We start from the raw sequence: 20,534 nt of genomic DNA, 5'->3' as shown, positions 1-20,534 counted from the left end.
ATAAAGGAGGAATATAAGGAGGATTGTAGAATTCCTGAATGTGTTAAGTGAACATTTCCACTTATTATAGAAAGGAAATTTATTTGCTTCGTAGATGATGCTTTTTAGAGGAATCATTGGCTAAAGATTTAAACAAAGTGAAGTTTCAAAAGCCGGTTTGGGCATTGTGTTGCTTAAAAATAAATTATGTGCTTCTTGTAAATAAAAATAGAAAGAAAAAATAATCTTGAGCTTTAGTTAAATAGAAAGAAAAAATAATATTGAGCTTCAATTAAATAATTTTTGTTTTTACTTGTATAAAGATGTAGTTATTTCTGTTGATAATGAAGAAACAACTTTGTGGATTCTATTTCAGTTGGCCTTTTGGTTTCTTTGTTTGAACTACCATACTCGGTACTGGAACTGGATTGTTCTGGTCTGTTTATGATTTACCTTTGCTCAATGATAATACTTATTTCTCACATAAAAACCACATTAAAATTAAGTCTACCAAACACATTAAAACTAACTCTATCGAACGTTTTAACCACTAAAATTCTCATGTAAGCCTCTTAAAGTCCTAATAAAATGAAAATTTAGCAATAGTATTTCTGTGGGTCCTAATGATTATTAATAAATTAAAATATATTAATCAATATTGATTTCTTGCAAGTCCCATATCATCTTGGCTGCATTGCATAATGTAGATGTTAAGTAAGGCTCAAGTAAAATGAAAACTTAACTTCACAATGTCCCAAGTATGCTTCATGTATTTTCCAATTTGACATTATTCTTTCTATCGCGTCTTTGCAAAAATAGTTATGATATACTTGATGAGTTTAAAAAAAAATGTAACAAATGCAACTAAACTATACTTGATGAGTTTGGTTGTTTCATTTTGATGAGAATAATCTATTTAGTTCGTGTTTGGATAATTTTAAAAGTTGATGTTGGGTATCACTTTCTATTTTTTTGATGTATTTTTATGACATCACAAAGACTTGTTCAATGCATAGTAGTTATTTTATATATTTTTTAATTTCTCTCAAATGTTGATTTGCAAGTTGTAGATCCGGATTTATTTTTGTTTCTTGATTTCTTAGATGAGGTGATGGGTTAGCCCTTGATTTTTTGGTTTCCCCTATCTGGATACAACATGCTTGGGACACGTTTGAAATTATACTTCTACCAGTTTATTATATGCCATACAAATAGCTTACTCGATAATCGTCAACTACCCTTCTATTCAACCTCCCATTCCAATGAGAGGTAGGGTAAATATCTTGGTTATAGGTTGGGAATATGTGAAAGGTAGGTAAGGCATTTGAATAGAAGGAAGGGACTATTTTTAAAGGTGGTGAGATTAGATTGTTGGTTTAGGAGTGGTAAAATGCATGAAGAGAAGAAGAGAGGGGAGGGGTGTTCCTTGATATTAAGTGCCAAAGGTGAATTTGTCAGAAGTTCCTTGCATTAAATGTTAAGAAATTTCAAAGTGTGTTAAATCTAAATTAATTTCACTCATTGAATCTTATAGTATAGAAGTGAATTAATGGTAAAATTAAATCCAAATACGCAAGTAACAGAGTGTGCAATCATGTGGTCAATTATTTTATTGCTTATAAACAGTAAAATATATACTTATTATTTGCACTTATGTTCCTCTTTTAGTTATAGTGAATGGCTCTGAATTGTTATTATTGAGGTACTTGTTAAAAACTCTTTAGATTTAGTTATGATATTTCACGCCATGCAGTCTGATTTTTTATTTCATTTCAACACCCAGAAGTTGGAGGACCTCGTCTTGTTGGTGGTTGTGAACTGTCTAACAGATACATTGAGTATGTTCTCTTGTCCTCTAGTCATATCCTATATATTTATTCTGCAATCTTCCATACTCTTATGTAAATATATGTTTTAAGATAATGGATTCATGCAGAACATTGTCATTGCTGCTAATAATACAAAATTTGCACATGCACTTGTCCCTCATTTGACTGACAAATGAAAATTGGGAGACTATCATAGTCTTTGATACTTCTCATCTTTTCCTTCAAATATTATTTAATTGATAAATGAAAATTGGAAAACTCCCTTACTTTCTTTGAAACTTGGATGAATTTTTAATCTTATTTGCCTCTCCAATTTCTGTCTGGCATTGCACAATGGAAGCTTAAATGTAATCTCACTTTTGTAATCACGATCGTACTCATGAAAAGTGGTGTAATCTCACTTCTGAATCAGATTCCACATGCATTAACTTCTCATTTGGCACTCAATCAGCCCACTAGGAATGTTTATGGCTTTACCATAGTTACAGCCGAATATGCCCTCAACTTAGTCGAAAAAGGGCTTTTTGGAGGAGAAAATTCAAAACAGCCCCCGAACCATCATGTGGCTCTCACAAACAACTTTTCCATGACAAATAGGACTTGTGACAATTGACGGAATGTAATTCGGACCAATAGGTTGGGAGTTAGAGCCGAATACGCCCTAAACTTAGTCGAAAAAAGGCTTTCCGGGGGAGAAAATTCAAAACAGCCCCCGAACCATCATGTGGCTCTCACGGCCAACTTCCCCATGACAAATAGGACTTGTGCCAACTGACGGAATGTAATTCGGACCAATAGGTTGGGAGTTAGAGCCGAATACGCCCTAAACTTAGTCGAAAAAGGGCTTTCCGGGGGCAAAAATTCAAAACAACCCCTGAACCACCGTGTGACTCTCACAGAAAGCTTCCCCATGACAAATAGGACTTGTGACAATTGATGGAATGTAATTCGGACCTGTAGATTGGGAGTTAAAGTCGAAAATGCCTTAAGCCTAACCGAAAAGGGCGTTAAGGGAGTGAAAAAGCGAAACAGGTCCGGAACCACCGTACGGATGTCACGGCCACCTTCCACGTGATAAATAGAACCTATGACAATAGACAAATGTAATTAGCACACATACTTTGAGAGTTAGAGCCAAAAATGCCTTAAACTTAACTGAAAAAGGGCGTTAAGGGGGCGAAAATGCGAATCAGCCCCTGAACCACCGTATGGATGTCACGACCACCTTTCCCGTGACAAATAGGACCTGTGACAATAAATGGAATGTAATTAGCACGTGTAGGTTGGGAGTTAGAGCCAAAAATGACTTAAGCTTAAACGAAAAAGGGCGTTAAGGGGGCGAAAATGCGAATCAGCCCCCGAACCACCGTACGGATGTCACGACCACCTTCCCCGTGATAAATAGGACCTGTGAAAACAGATAGAATGTAATTAGCACATGTAGGTTGGGAGTTAGAGCCAAAAACGCCTTAAACTTAACCCAAAAAGGGCGTTATGGGAGCGAAAAAGTGAAACAGCCCCCGAAACCACCGTACAGATGTCACGGCCCCCTTCCTCGTGACAAATAGGACCTGTGACAATAGGCAGAATATAATTAGCATATGTAGGTTAGGAGTTAAAGCCAAAAATACCTTAAACTTAATCGAAAAAAGGCGTTAAGGGGGCGAAAATACGAATCAGTCCCCGAATCACTGTATGGTTGTCACGACCACCTTCCCCGTGACAAATAGGACATGTGACAATAGACGGAATATAATTAGCACGTGTAGGATGGGAGTTAGAGCCAAAAACGCCTTAAACTTAACCGAAAAAGGACGTTATGGGAGCGAAAAAGCGAAATAGTCCTAGAACTATCGTACGGATGTCACGGCCACCTTTCCCGTGACAAATAGGACCTGTGACAATAGACGGAATGTAATTAGCACGTGCAGGTTGGGAGTTAGAGCAAAAAATGCCTTAAACTTAATCGAAAAAGGGCATTAAGGGGGCGAAAATGCAAATCAGCCCCCGAACCATTGTACGAATGTCACGACCACCTTTCCCATGATAAATAAGACCTGTGACAACAGAAGGAATGTAATTAGCACATGTAGGTTAGGAGTTAGAGCAAAAAATGCCTTAAGCTTAACCGAAAAAGGGCGTTAAGGAAGCGAAAAAGCGAAACAGCTCTAGAACCACCGTACGGGTGTCATGGCCACCTTCCCCATCACAAATAGGACCTGTGACAACAGACATTATGTAATTAGCACGTGTAGGTTGGGAGTTAGAGCCGAAAACGCCTTAAACTTAACCGAAAAATGGCGTTAAGGGGGCGAAAATGCGAATCAGCCCCCGATCCACCGTATGAATGTCATAGCCACCTTCTCTATGATAAATAGGACATATGACAATAGACAGAATGTAATTAGCACGTGTTGGTTGGGAGTTAGAGTAGAAAACGCCTTAAACTTAATCGAAAAAGGGCGTTAAGGGGGCGAAAATGCAAAACAACTTCCAAACCAGCATACAAATGTCACGACCACCTTCTCCGTGGTAAATAGGACCTGTGACAGTAGATGGAATGTAATTAGCACGTTTAGGTTGGGAGTTAGAGCCGAAAACCCCTTAAACTTAATCGAAAAAGGGCATTAAGGGGACGAAAATGCGAAACTGCTTCCGAACCAGCATACAGATGTCACGACCACCTTCCTCGTGGCAAATAGGACCTGTGACAATAGACGAAATGTAATTGGTACGTTTTGGTTGGGAGTTAGAGCCAAAAACGCCTTAAACTTAACCGAAAGAGGGCGTTAAGGGGGCAAAAATGCGAATCAGCCCCCGAACCACCGTACGGATGTCATGGCCCCCTTCACCGTGACAAATAGGACCTGTGACAATAGACGGAATGTAATTAGCACGTGTAGGTTGGGAGTTAGAGCCAAAAACGCCTTAAACTTAACCGAAAAAGGGCGTTAAGAGGGCGAAAATGCGAAACAACTTCCGAACCAACATACAGATGTCACGGCCACCTTCCCCGTAGCAAATAGGACCTATGACAATAGAAGGAATGTAATTAGCACGTTTAGGTTGGGAGTTAGAGCCAAAAACATCCTAAACTTAACCGAAAAAGGACGTTAAGGGGGCGAAAATGCAAAACAGCTTCCGAACCAGCATACAGATGTCATGGCCACCTTCTCCGTGGCAAATAGGACCTATGACGGCAGACTACATTTAATTAGCACGTTTAGGTTTGGAGTTAGAGGTGAAAACTCTTTAAAGTTAACCAAAAAGGGGAGTTAAGGGGGCAAAAATGCGAATCCACCCCCGAACCACTGTACGAATGTCACGGCCACCTTTTCCGTGAAAAATAGGACCTATGACAACAGACGGAATGTAATTAGCACGTTTAGGTTGGGAGTTAGAGCCAAAAACACCTTAAATTTAACCGAAAAAGGGCATTAAGGGGGCGAAAATGCGAAACAACTTCCGAACCAGCATACAGATGTCACGGCCACCTTTCTCGTGGCAAATGGGACCTGTGACAGCAGATGGCACGTAATTAGCACGTTTAGGTTGGGAGTTAGAGCTGAAAACTCCTTAAAGTTAACCGAAAATGGGAGTTAAGGGGGCCCTGAACCACCGTATGGATGTCATGGCCGCCTTTCTTGTGACAAATAAGACCTGTGACAACAGACGGAATGTACTTAGCACATGTAGGTTGAGAGTTCGACACCTTAAACTTAACCAAAAAATGGCGTTATGGGAGCGAAAAAGCGAAACAGCCCCAGAACCACCGTACAAATGTCACAGCCACCTTCCCCGTGACAAATAGGACCTATGATAATAGACGGAATGTAATTAGCACGTGTAGGTTGGGAGTTAGAGCCAAAAATGCCTTAAGCTTAACCGAAAAAGGGCGTTAAGGGAGCGAAAAAGCAAAACAACCCCGGAACCACCGTACGGATGTCACGGCCACCTTCCCCATCACAAATAAGACTTGCAACAACAGATAGAATGTAATTAGCACGTTTAGGTTGGGAGTTAAAGCCGAAAACGTCTTAAACTTAACCGAAATAGGGCGTTAAGGGGGTGAAAATGTGAATCAGCCCCCGAACCACCGTACGGATATCACGGCCACCTTCCCCGTCATAAATAGGACCTGTGACAATAGACAGAATGTAATTAGCACGCGTAGGTTGGGAGTTAGAGCAAAAAATTCCTTAAGCTTAACTGAAAAAGGGCGTTAATTGAGCGAAAAAGCAAAACAGCCCCGGAACCACCGTACAGATGTCACGGCCACCTTCCCTGTCACAAATAGGACCTATGACAATAGACGAAATGTAATTAGCACGTTTAGGTTGGGAGTTAGAGCCGAAAACGCCTTAAACTTAACCAAAAGAGGGCGTTAAGGGGGTGAAAATGCGAATCAGCCCCCGAACCACTGTACGGATATCACGGCCACCTTTCCCATCACAAATAGGACCTGTGACAACAGACAAAATGTAATTAGAACGTGTAGGTTTGGAGTTAGAACCAAAAACGACTTAAACTTAACCGAAAAAGGGCATTAAGGGAGCAAAAAATCGAAACAGCCCCGGAACCACCGTAGGGATGTCATGGCCAGCTTCCCCGTGACATATAGGACTTGTGACAATAGATGGAATGTCATTAGCACATGTGGTTTGGGAGTTAGAGCCGGAAACAACTTAAACTTATTTGAAAAATGGAGAGTTTGACATCCAATAAATGTTCAACATTTTCATTATAAATGATGCCATTGTTTCTTCGTGCATGGTGGTCATTTGAGTGGTAAACGTATTAAGAAAGCATGATATGGTTATGGAGATAACCCCGTAGATTACTCAATTATTTTACTTTGATTAGAAAAATGAGAATGAAAAAGAGTTAAAATAAATTTACCACCTAAACATTCTACTCATAAAAATTTATTTTATGAAGAAGTATGCTCCTAAAAATTGTATTATTTGTAAATTGAAATCAAGTTTGAAATAAATCTTTCATGATACATACATATGATTGTATTTCGAAAAAATGTTTTTATAGATTGTTCTACCTTAAATGCATGTCATTACAACATTTTTCCTATGTTTTTCTAAATTGATATTTTGTTATGGATGCAATTGTTTTTTTATTTTTTGTAGATGGCTTTTGGCGTGAACTTGTGGATAGTCTACATTTTTGTTTATGGAGGACACTTGACACTTTTGTATAATCCTGCTAACTATGTCTTCCTCTGCTTTTGCGAAAGTATTTTTTTTATACGGACGACTTTGATTTTTGTATGATTTTATATTTTGTATAAAATTATTATTTTAGTTTGGACAATAGTTGGTTTGTATGGACTTTGACATTTAAAGTTATTCATTTTTTGTATACGGATGCAGATTGTGGAATGATTGATAGTATATGTATTATTTTGTTTACATACGTATTACAAGTTGCATGGAATATAGACAAGTTGTGAAGAAATTATAATTTTGTGATAAAACATAAGATCATGTTTTTGGTGACTAAATAATTAGTAGCTAAAAAGAAATTGGGAAAATAGTTTGGCCGACTAAAAGTTTTGTAGCCAAAAAAAAAAAAAAAAAAAAATCAAACATTTGGCGATCAAGAGTTTTGTAGCAAAAAAAAAATCAAACATTTGGCGACTAAAATATTTTGTAACTAAAAACAAAAGTTAAAGAATAGAAAAACTTTTGTCTACTAAAAATTTAGTAGCCAAAAACATAACATTTTTGCCGACTAAAATATTAGTAGCCAAAACACAAACTATTTGTCGACTAAAATTTTAGTAGCAAAAAACATAACACTTTAGGTGACTAAACCTTTAGTAGCAAAAAACATAACACTTTTGCCGACTAAAATATTAGTAGCCAAAACACAAATTATTTGCCGACTAAAATTTTAGTAGCAAAAAACATAACACTTTAGGCCACTAAACCTTTAGTAGCAGAAAATGTGCTATTTAATTTTATTTCCAACCTTTTGACGACTAAAAATTTAGTTGGCAATTGAATACATTTGGCTACTAAAATAATTTTAGTTGCCAATTACCTTTCCCGACAATTCTTCAGCGACTAATGCTGCGACCAAATAATTTAGTTGCTAAAAGCCATTGGCGACTAAAATTTGACTATTGGCAACAAAAAATTTAGTCGCCAAAAGTGAAAATTCTTGTAGTGTTATGGAGTTTTGTAATTATTATAGTTTTTTGTATTTTTAGAATATCTGATTGTGAGTTTTGATATGTGGAAGTTGTAAGGAAAACCAGTAGAATTCTATACAAAAAAATGTAATATGATAAGAAATGATTTTACCAAACTTTGAGCCAAATTTGGTAAAGAGTTTAGATTTGCCAGTTTTTGGCAATGGATTTACCTCACTATTGGAGATGACTTTTTTTGAAGTCTAACTATTTTTTAGTTTTGGCAAACTTTTGGCTTAACCATTGAAAATGCTCTAAGATCGAGGTGTGATGGTAGAGATAACAGTGGCTGTAGTAGTGTAGCATTGGTAAAACTTTAGTCTGAAAGTCATTTAAAAATTAAAAATATTTTATGTCCCAATGGACTTGTTTTTTGTTTACTCTTATTTTTCATTTTTTACTAAACAGAGCATAAATATTAAATTATCATCTCATTATGGGTAAGTTTGTAAATCTTAAATTGTGAGTTTTAATATTTTTTTGCAATCTATAGTTTGTTTAATGAGATTCTTAATTTTTCGCATTCAAAGGTGAATAATTACGCAAAGATCAACAAAATTTAATGCGACAACAAGTGAAAAACAATTTTAATAAATCCAAGGAAGAAAATGATTTACAAACAAAATTTTCATACAAAAAGTCTCAGAAGAATGATATCAAACTGGCATTTTGAAAATTATAAGTCACTTTAATGGGCATTTTGATTTAAATTCATAGTGCCACTTTGAAAATTATAAGTTACTTTAACGAGCATTTTGATTTAAAATGAATGAACATAACATATCATTCAGTATGACTTTTGTGTACATTTTTTATTTGTATATCATCACACATGCAATAATACAACTGTGGATGGCACTCCAAACTTTGTGCAATGCATGACAATGCGAAAAAGCACATAATGGAAATCATAATATGAGGGAAAATTAGACATACTTATCAATTGGAAGTCAGACACAGCCAACTCCCCCTTTGGAAAACTTGAATTGCATCAGTGCCACTGTGTCAAAACTAGTTTGCAGAGTGTCAGATCTCAAAAAAAAAAAATGAAGGCATGCACAACTAAAGACACCCCAAGCATGCAAGTTATTCTATAGTATTTTAATTTAAAATACAACCAAAAAAGATACAAGAAAGATATAAATCATAGTACCTGGAACTGTGTTAGTTACTATGTTACACCAGAGCTATGTTTGAGCTTCTTTAGAGTCTAGCTGACACCACTTTGATGAATTACAATCCAGAAATGATATCAATCAAACCACAAGCTTGTTATAAGTCTCTGAGCTCCTCCGAACGGGTGCCACTACTGTCTGAATTAAGTCTATCATTCTCAAGATTAGGTCTTCAAATGATGGCCGGTGTCCTGGATTGCTGCATTTTATTGAACAAACAACATGTTATTGATTGTGAGATGACAAGTAAATTAAGAGGAAAAAAAAATAGTAGAACAAAGCACCGCACCTTTGCCAACAGTCGCGGATTACAGATGCAACTTTGGGATCCATGTTTTCTGGTAGGTCTAACCTGCGGTCCATGAAGCCTACAATTCCAACAACCTTTCAAGATAAAGAACAATGGTTTTAGTGAGCATAGGGCCTTGAAAATTTTTAATGTCTAAGAGAACTTCAATTCAATGGAGAGAGAGAGAGAGAGAGACCTGTAAGGAATTCAGGTTGTTCTATGGAATAGATTCAGTCATTAGTTCCCATAGGATGACACCGAAACTAAACACATCAGACCTGTTACAGATAACAGAACAATTGTGTTATGAAGACCTTTTTCATTGCTTGCTGCAATTATAATCAATCAAAGGAAATAAATAATTATGATTTTTTGTATTTTTTTTTTTAATTTTTGTTTTATCCAAATAGTTACAATCAAATGACTAGAGAAATTAAGACTGTTCAACCGATGAAACCTCGAGAATTGCCCAAAGCATCCAACCATTTGACTTTGGATTGTCAAACCCTATCCTAAGGTAGCCCCAATATTTGAGAAGGGTAAAAAAAATGTCAATTATTTAGAAGCTTGGAGTATAATGGTCCATCAAGCAAATTGCAGTTTCAACATAGCATTCATCCAAGCTCAGAGTTGGGGAGATTACTTTTCATCTGAAGGTTCGTTTCTAAGGACTTCAGGTGCCATCCACTGAGGCTGCATTAAAAATAACACGTCTATTGACGGAGATGAATCGTAACAATTAATAATAAGCATCAACAGTTATAATCATTATTATTTTATTTATTTTATATATATATATATATATATATATTTTTGGCAAAATCTATTTGGATAAAAGGAATGATCTTTACAGTTCCTCTGCCTGATGTTGCTGTTAAGAAGGTTGCATGCTTCAATTTCGACAGGCCAAAGTCTCCAACCTGACAAAGATAAAATAACAAATGATTTATCGAACTGGCTGGGAATTTAACCATCTAAAAGGTAAAATCATCTCAAGGCATAACACAACACACTGTCACGGCCTTGGTTATGTGACAACACACTACCTTGACAGTCCAGTTTTTATCAACAAGCAGATTGGAAGACTTCAAGTCTCTATGTACTATTGGCGGATTTCTGTGATGCAAATAATTCATACCCCTTGCCTGCAAGCAAAGAAAATCCAAGAAACTTCTGATGATGACTTATAGGCTAAAAATACAGAGACACACATGAGGTGCACACACAGATATATATATATATATAGAGAGAGAGAGAGAGAGAGAGACGCACAACATCAAGGGCCATTCTCAAACGGCGTCTGATGTCGAATGATTGATTGTTCTTGTGAAGTGTTTTGAAGAGGCTTCCCCTGATAAAAGATAGAAACCAATATAAGTGAAGCAGCTGGTTTACTATATCTCTACGAAAAGGAAACACATGGGGGATTAACTTTTCCATTTAGCATTTTACCTGCAAAATGAGGTCAGAAACAGAATAACCGGACCTATTATAATGCATGAAGGTTTGAAATTGTTAACTATTTAATGTAAAAACAATATGCAACTTTTATATCAATTTGAGCAGTCCTTGGTAAGAAAAGTTGTATCACCTGGGCAAGAACTCTGAGACTATTGCAAGCTTTTCCTGTTCCCCTGAATACACAGCACCCATAAACAACAATACATTTGGATGTCTCAGCCTTCTCATTATATCAATCTGAAAAGGATATGTATTTTGTGCATTGGGATTAGGCAGTTCCTTCCCAACAATCTAAACCATACACAATTAGCAGTTTGTTCAGAGCATCAAATACCTCCTTTTTGTAGTCAAGTAAAGTTCCCTCACCATACTCATTTCCAAAATAAACCCCTACAGCAACATCCTGACGAATACAAGCAACTAATCTTAATGGCTCCAAGAACAAATTCTTATTATTGTTCAAATAAGAACATCAAGAAAGTGTCAAGAATTTACCGATCCATTCCAAATTCCATGATATACAGAGGCAAATGAACCTGAAATGCAAAATAAATAAACCTTTAACATGAGTTCAAAAGCTCCATACCTCTACCACACTGGAGATGATCATTTTTTTTTGATAAATCACACTGGAGATGATCATATGTTGCTACATCAACTACAACAATAGTATCATATATAAGGAATGATGTTTGTTTTGAGATTTTCCTCAAAAATTGTTGGAAAAATGGTTTAATATAGGCATATTTTTTAGTTCAATTTTAAGTGGGCCCCAAACGTTGTTTGGGGTGGGTTCGACGAGGTGAAGTGTTCCTTGCCGCGTGGCAAGTCACACGGTGAATACGGAATGTCAAAACCATTTATGAGTGAATGGGGAGTTGACATCGTTTTCGGGTTTAACATTAATTTTTTAAATAAAATTCTTTTGAATTTTTTCAATAAGAAATTATTGTGGGAATTTAATTTAAATCTAAATTCAAATTTTTGGTTTCCTAAAGTTTGTCAAATAGATTAATATTTATATTCCTAACAGATTTTATTAAATCTATTATACTATTGTTTATTTAATTAAACTAGTCTAATAGTTTAATAATATTTATATTCAAATAGTTTGGATTTTAGTACACCTACGGCTACTTCTTCCAAATTGTTTGAATTATAGCCGTTCCTATACAACGGCAGAATCTGTTTGATTTTTGAATCAAACCTGTTCACTTTTGTTTTGCACCTGTTCGGGTTGCACATGTGTGCCTATAAATACCAAATTCCAGCATGTGTTTTGGATCAGGAAAAATTTCAGTCTGAAAGTACCCTTTTTTCTTGTTGTCCAGATTATATCTGTTTGTATTCTTTTTATTCTTCATTTTAGATTTAGAATAAATTAAAGAGAGTTAGAACACAGGTTTGGTTCGCCAAACAAATTGTTTGGAGTGCTACTACAATTTGTGAAGATCATTGTATCCTGGGAGATAGACGCCATTCAACCGTAAGCACCATAGCGGGGCAAATCTGTCTTAAAGACAGAGTGTCACACACTCGACTTGGTCTTAATTTTATTTCGGTTCGATAAATAAATCTGGTATGTTATTTATTTATTTTGTTTGAATTTATTTCAATTTATTTTATATACATAGAAGATTGTTCCAACAATCTTAAGACAGATTCGAATTATTCTGTTTACAGAATTTTTCGTTTGTTTCCTTTTTTTTTCATTCTTCGTAAATAATTTCGGAAGAAAATTATTTTCTGTGAATTTACAAAATAATATTTTGGTTGGAAAAACAAATAGTGATTATATGCTATTTGACAGATAGTAGTAATATACTGTCTCTTTTCTTTGACAACAACTAATAGTACGATACTGGTGTCATTAACAATTCAGAATATATTTTTGTGAAATTTTGTCAGAAAATTAATTTTGGTTTTTTAGAAATTATTTTCTGAGTTTTCATTAATTAAAATTCTGTTTTCAGTATTTTAATTATTGAAGTGTTACTGGAATTTATTTTTCTGTGTGGAATTATTTTGGTTAAATAAAATTTTGTTTTATTTCCAAATTAATTGAAAAATAAAAGTTATATTTTTTTATTTCTTTTATTTTACAGAATTTAATTTTCTGTGTGGAATTAATTTGTTTAAATAAATTTTATTTTATTTTCAAATTAATTGGAAAATAAAAGTTACATTCCTGTTTCTTTTATTTTTACAGAATTTAATTATGTGAATTTGGTTTAATTTTCTGTGTAGTGTAAATTCTAATTATAATTTTGTTTTATATATTAGAATTGATGGCTACTGAAACAAATGCCCAAACAAGTACTACTGTGGTGGCTGCAATGACGCCAACCCCCTCTCCTGTTGTAACAGTACCGATAAATCACAGTGAAAAGCCAGAGAAGTTCTTAGGAACCGACTTTAAAAGATGGCAACAGAAAATGTTGTTCTATCTTACAACTCTGAACCTGGCTCGTTTCCTCCGTGAAGATGCTCCTATCCTGAAAGAGGATGAAACCGACCGGCAAGTGATTGCTGCGGTTGATGCTTGGAAACATGCCGATTTCCTTTGCCGGAATTACGTCTTGAACGGACTTGACAACACATTATACAACGTCTACAGTCCAATCAAAACTGCAAAGGAACTTTGGGAATCGTTGGAGAAAAAGTACAAAACGAAAGATGCCAGCTCAAAGAAATTTGTGGTTGGTAGATTCTTGGATTTTGTAATGGTTGATTCAAAAACTGTGATCAGCCAAGCTCAAGATTTCCAACTCATCCTGCATGATATTCATGCAGAAGGTATGTCTCTCAGTGAATCCTTTCAAGTTGCAGCCTTAATTGAAAAATTACCAAAAGGCTGGAAGGAATTCAAGAACTACCTCAAACACAAGCGCAAAGAAATTTCTATGGACGAGTTAATTGTGCGTTTGAGGATTGAGGAGGACAACCGCAATTCTGAAAAGCGGGCTGGTAAGCATCCTATGAAGTCTAAGGCAAATGTGGTGGAACATACTTCAAAAACCAAGAAACGAAAGTCTTCTGGAGAAAGTTCATCACAAGGCTCTAAAGGGGGGGATAATAAAAAATACAAGTTTAATGGCAAATGTTACATCTGTGACAAAGAGGGACATTGGGCCAAAGATTGCCGTAGCAAAGGCAAAAGTAAGAAAAGAACAAGCAAGAAGCCTGCTCAAGCCCATATGACCGAAGTGGACAATATTTCCAATGGTGTCGATGACATCAATCTTTCTGCAGTTGTTTCCGAGGCAAATCTTGTCGGAAATCGTAAAGAATGGTGGGTGGACACTGGTGCTACTCGCCATATTTGTGCCGACAAAAAGATGTTCACATCTTATTCTCTAGTGGACAATGGTGAACAACTGTTTATGGGCAACTCCTCAACTTCCAAAGTTGAAGGACAAGGAAAGATTGTACTCAAGATGACATCTGGAAAGGAACTCACTCTCAACAATGTGCTGCATGTACCGGACATTCGCAAGAATTTAGTTTTCGGATCTTTGTTGAGTAAGAATGGGTTTAGGCTAGTTTTTTAAAGTGACAAGTTTGTACTTACCAAAAACGGGATGTACGTAGGAAAATGTTACATGTCTGATGGCCTTTTCAAGTTAAATGTAATGACCGTTGTACCCTCAGTTATTAATAATACTACATCTTCTTCTTACTTGCTTGAGTCTTCAAATTTATGGCATGGTAGACTAGGACATGTTAATTATGGATCTTTGTGTAGATTAATTAATATGGAATGTTTACCTAAATTTGACATTGATTCAAATCATAAATGTGAAATTTGTGTTGAGGCAAAATTATCTAAAACTCATTTTCATTCAATTGAAAGAAGTACGGAACCACTTGAATTAATTCATAGTGACATTTGTGATTTTAAATCAATTCAAACCAGAGGTGGAAAAAAGTATGTAATCACTTTTATAGATGACTATACTAGATATAGTTATATTTATTTAATTCGAACCAAGGATGAAGCTTTGGAAACTTTCATTCAATATAAGAATGAAGTTGAAAATCAACTTGGTAAGAAAATCAAGAAACTTAGAAGTGATAGAGGTGGTGAATATGAATCACCTTTTGGTGAATTTTGTAAAGAACATGGAATAGTTCATCAAACCACCGCTCCTTACTCACCTCAGCAAAATGGAATTGCTGAAAGAAAAATAGGACTTTAAAAGAAATGATGAATGCTATGTTAATCAGTTCTGGATTACCTCAGAACTTGTGGGGGGAAGCAATACTTTCTGTTAATTATATTTTAAATAAAATACCCCGAAAGAAAATAAATCAAACACCTTATGAATTGTGGCATGGAAGAGTACCATCCTACAAATACTTAAAAGTGTGGGGGTGTTTGGCTAAAGTAGCTATTCCTAGTCCTAAAAAGACTAGGTCCTAAGACCATTGATTGCATTTTCATTGGTTATGCCAAGAATAGTAGCGCATATCGGTTTTTGATTCATAAATCAGAACATTCCGAAATGCATGTAAATACTATTATTGAATCTCGGAATGCATCTTTCTTTGAACATGTATTTCCGAATAAGATTGGACAAGAGACTAGTAATAAGAAAAGATCTTTTGATGCTATTACTAGTAATGATCCAGAACATGATCAAGAACAAGAGTTAGATCAAAATGAAGAAGAGGAACCTAGGCGTAGTAAACGTGCTAGAACCTCAAAATCTTTTGGTCCAGATTTTCTAACATATATGGTAGAAAATGAGCCTTTAACTTTTAAAAAGGCTATGTCCAGTCCTGAAGCTCCTTTATGGAAAGAAGCTGTCAACAGTGAAGTTGAATCCATCTTGCAAAATCACACTTGGGAATTAGTGAACTTACCACCAGGTTGTAAACCTCTTGGATATAAGTGGATTTTCAAAAGGAAAATGAAAGCGGATGGATCAATTGACAAATGCAAGGCAAGACTTGTAGTCAAAGGATTTAGACAAAAAGAAGGTCTTGATTACTTTGACACGTACTCACCGGTTACTAGAATAACATCCATTAGAATGCTAATTGCCATTGCATCTCTATACAATCTAGAAATTCATCAAATGGATGTTAAAACCGCTTTCTTAAATGGTGAGTTAAATGAAGAAATTTACATGGAACAACCAGAAGGGTTTTCTGTTCCAGGGAAAGAAAAGAAAGTGTGTAAATTGGTTAAATCATTATATGGTTTAAAACAAGCGCCAAAGCAATGACATGAGAAATTTGACAAGGTAATGATGTCAAATGGATTTAAAATTAATGAGTGTGACAAATGTGTTTATATTAAAAACACAGATAAAGGTTATGTCATTGTATGTCTTTATGTAGATGATATGCTCATCATAAGTAGTAATAATGACATGATTAAAAATACCAAGAAACTGTTGAATAAACATTTTGACATGAAGGACATAGGCATTGCTGATGTAATTCTTGATATGAAAATTACCAAAACATCAGAAGGATATGCTTTGTCACAATCTCATTACATTGAGAAAATACTTGACAAATTCAGCAAATATGATGATCATCTTGCTAGAACTCCTGTAGATGTTAATTTGTATCTTTCTAAGAATGTACAAGAAAGTATTTCTCAATTAGAGTATACCCAAATTATTGGAAGCTTAATGTACTTGATGAACTGCACTCGCCCAGATATAGCTTATGCAGTAAGTAAATTAAGTAGATATACGAGTAATCCGGGAGTAGAACACTGGAAAGAAATTATAAGGGTTCTACGATATCTCCGATTCACTCGTAACATTGGACTGAATTATACTAGATATCCAGCAGTACTTGAAGGATACTGTGATGCAAATTGGATATCGGATACTAGAGACTCGAAGTCCACCAGTGGGTATGTCTTTACTCTTGGTGGGGCGGCTGTATCTTGGAAATCTTCCAAACAGACTTGTATTGCTAGGTCTACTATGGAATCTGAATTCATAGCTTTAGACAAAGCAGGGGAAGAGGCAGAATGGCTTCGCCACTTCCTTGAAGATATTCCAATATGGCCAAAACTGGTGCCTGCTATATGCATACATTGTGATAGTCAATCAGCAATTGGTAGAGCACAGAGTCATATGTATAACGGTAAGTCACGACACATTCGTCGTCGACATAACACCGTAAGACAACTACTCTCTAATGGAATTATTTCCATAGAATATGTTAAGTCTAAAGACAACATAGCGGATCCACTAACCAAAGGGTTAGCAAGAGAGTTAGTTGAGAATTCATCGAGGAGAATGGGACTAAAGCCTATTAAATAAGAGTTACCACAACGGCAACCCAACCTAGTTGACTGGAGATCCCAAGATCTAGGTTCAAAGGGACAACCGAGTTATGATTGACTTAGAAGGATCACTGTGGAGTCCAACTCCTACCCATTTCTATGATAAAATAAGTGATGTCTGCAGCGTTTGAGGTTAAGTAAAATTTTAATGATTCTTATATCTAGGTAAACCTAGTGGAGTATGGCAGGATACTTTTCATAAGAATCACCTATGTGAGTGTGAACTAGGCCGGTTCTATAAGATTTGTGAAGGGCTACAAGTCTTTAGAGCACTCATGAAAGACCAGGTTGTTCAGGGCCAAAATGAACACAATAGTGAGAACTAAACTGTGTCTGGAAATATACTGTGTGAGTTCTATTGTCTTGGTTTACACAAACGGCTGAACAGTTCAAGACATCATGTTCACTGTTTAGCTCGTAAATCTGATAGTGTCTCACAAGGGAAGGTTCAAAGCCAAAAGCTTCCTATCCTTTGCAGAATATTACCAATTTATGTACTCTCTGTATTTAGATCATGTTGTTGCATTTTCTCTCCGTCAAATTCCATTCATGTGGGGGATTGTTGGAAAAATGGTTTAATATAGGCATATTTTTTAGCCCAATTTTAAGTGGGCCCCAAACGTTGTTTGGGGTAGGTTCGACGAGGTGAAGTGTTCCTTGCCGCGTGGCAAGTCACACGGTGAATACGGAATGTCAAAACCATTTATGAGTGAATGGGGAGTTGACATCGTTTTCGGGTTTAACATTAATTTTTTAAATAAAATTCTTTTGAATTTTTTCAATAAGAAATTATTGTGGGAATTTAATTTAAATCTAAATTCAAATTTTTGGTTTCCTAAAGTTTGTCAAATAGATTAATATTTATATTCCTCACAGATTTTATTAAATCTATTATACTATTGTTTATTTAATTAAACTAGTCTAATAGTTTAATAATATTTATATTCAAATAGTTTGGATTTTAGTACACCTACGGCTACTTCTTCCAAATTGTTTGAATTATAGCCGTTCCTGTACAACGGCAGAATCTGTTTGATTTTTGAATCAAACCTGTTCACTTTTGTTTTGCACCTGTTTGGGTTGCACATGTGTGCCTATAAATACCAAATTCCAGCATGTGTTTTGGATCAGGAAAAATTTCAGTCTGAAAGTACCCTTTTTTCTTGTTGTCCAGATTATATCTTTTTGTATTCTTTTTATTCTTCATTTTAGATTTAGAATAAATTAAAGAGAGTTAGAACACAGGTTTGGTTCGCCGAACAAATTGTTTGGAGTGCTACTACAATTTGTGAAGATCATTGTATCTTGGGAGATAGACGCCATTCAACCGTAAGCACCATAGCGGGGCAAATCTGTCTTAAGGACAGAGTGTCACACACTCGACTTGGTCTTAATTTTATTTCGGTTCGATAAATAAATCTGGTATGTTATTTATTTATTTTGTTTGAATTTATTTCAATTTATTTTATATACACAGAAGATTGTTCCAACAAAAACAACTTCACAACATAATTAAGAGAAAATAATTTTATAACAAACACATATATTTCTATGTGGACCAAACTTGGCACTTATAATGTGTGCAAAAGAGCACTTAAATGTATAGAACGAGTTTCCTCCATTTACCTTGCCCAATCTCCTCCCGCAACTGTAGGTCATCCCAGTGAATTTCATAATCTACCACCAAATTTGACTCATTATCGCCTTTCCTTGACAGACTTCCATGGTTGCTACCTATGCTTCCTGCTGAGCTTGAATGCTATTGGGGATCTGGTTACTGTTGTACTGCATTTTCTATCTCCAAAGATTTTGAATTCTGTGAATCTGGCTCCAACTCCTTCACATCACAATGAAAATCTAATCTAGTCAAGTGATCTCTTGCTTTGATAATCTTAGAATAGTCATTCCACTCTCTTTAATAGAATAATCCTCTTCAAAACTATTGAGTATTTTGTGTCCATTCACATACGAATTTTCTCTTTTAGCAGCACATGGAGAATTCCTTTTGTGCGGATTCTCTGCCTCAGACTCAGCATAAACGGTACAGTGGTATGAAGTTGTTGCCTTCAAATCTCTAGGAGGATTTGGTTGAGTTATCACTTCATTGCTTATTGGAGTATCAGTTGGACAATATTGTTGAATGTTTTCATCTTTCTCCTTTCCATGACTGCCAATTCCCCCAATATTCAACTTTGACAAGAGCTTTGCGGCCTTCAGTGGCCCAAATAAGTAGCTTATCAGAAATGCTATCAAAAGAAGTGTAAATATACTTTGATTACAGAACCTACTTAACCTGGTTGTATGGCTTAAGAGATATTCTCATTCATCAAGTAACAATACTCAGATAATTAGCAAAGTAACTATTCTCATACACTTCTTACAAACACAGATATTAATTAGCATAGTAACAATTTGTTCAGTACAAACCAACTACAGTTGCATGATCTTCTGCTTTTCTTAAATATTTTCTCCATATTATTTGCAAAATCTTCACCAAGGTATCAGCTAACATCTACATTCCAATAGGTTCCTTCATTAAATAATTATTAAAACCTATATTTTTGGTAATTGGAATCATGATAGGTAGTCAAGCTTTTAAGAAACAAAGGAAGATAAGTAATAATTACAATTTTAGTGGGTTGAGTGAATTCAAATGTAGATTTATCTTTCTGAGAGCTTCCTCCATCAGTTGTGCCCTTCCCTACATGCAGATTGAAACTGGGCTTTCCTGTCTTGAACATCAAAGATTTCCTATCAAATTCACTTTAATTGAGCTATCATGCTGAAGTAGATTTAGCAGTGGAATATAGGCTTACCGGTATTTTAGGTGGCTTCTCGAATTTCATGTCTTCATCATCCAATACACTCATCTCTTTGCCCTTAGAAACCGTGCATGCATTGGATGTATCATTTGCACGTTTCCGTGATAGAACTTTTGAGGCCTAATTAGTTTAACAGCACAAATATGCAACACTTATTTAGAAACCGTGACAAAAGTAAAATTAAATGGGAGCCAAATTAATGTAAATATGTAACACATAAGCACCAGATTGGAAACAGAAGAGGCAATCTGTGGCTGTGTCTGCCATTAAATCTTTTTCAAGTTGAATCCATGCAGTCTAGGTGGGGAATTAGCATAATCTGAGTTCAAATTATTAAATGCGGTTGCATCACTTGAAACAGTGATGACACCAACAAGCTCACCTTCCTTATATAATGGGCTTTCCGTCACTATTGCCATAAATAGTGATTGTTTACTTGGTGATGAGGTATGCAGTGC

The 20,534-nt window shown here is 35.6% G+C and overlaps 1 pseudogene across 1 annotated transcript; it reads right to left on the bottom strand.

The window, feature by feature from the left end:
- Positions 1–1,906: 1,906 nt before the first annotated feature.
- On the bottom strand, positions 1,907–20,124 carry LOC114259145 (serine/threonine-protein kinase CTR1-like; annotated as a pseudogene). The gene is made up of 18 exons (XR_014347894.1): positions 20,071–20,124; positions 19,882–19,986; positions 19,689–19,766; positions 19,224–19,465; positions 18,881–19,005; positions 11,437–11,477; positions 11,276–11,344; positions 11,072–11,178; positions 10,753–10,831; positions 10,527–10,625; positions 10,332–10,400; positions 10,124–10,173; positions 9,677–9,758; positions 9,481–9,575; positions 9,170–9,390; positions 8,953–9,027; positions 2,965–6,270; positions 1,907–2,893 (listed from the first exon to the last, which is right to left on the bottom strand). The product of XR_014347894.1 is annotated as a serine/threonine-protein kinase CTR1-like (transcript).
- Between the last annotated feature and the right edge of the window lie 410 nt (positions 20,125–20,534).

Source organism: Camellia sinensis, chromosome 13, assembly GCF_055761805.1.
Source record: "Camellia sinensis isolate YWXY chromosome 13, ASM5576180v1, whole genome shotgun sequence".
Lineage (NCBI taxonomy): Eukaryota > Viridiplantae > Streptophyta > Magnoliopsida > Ericales > Theaceae > Camellia > Camellia sinensis.
Note: the sequence above shows the minus strand (reverse complement) of the source record. Positions and strands in the feature narration are given on the sequence as shown.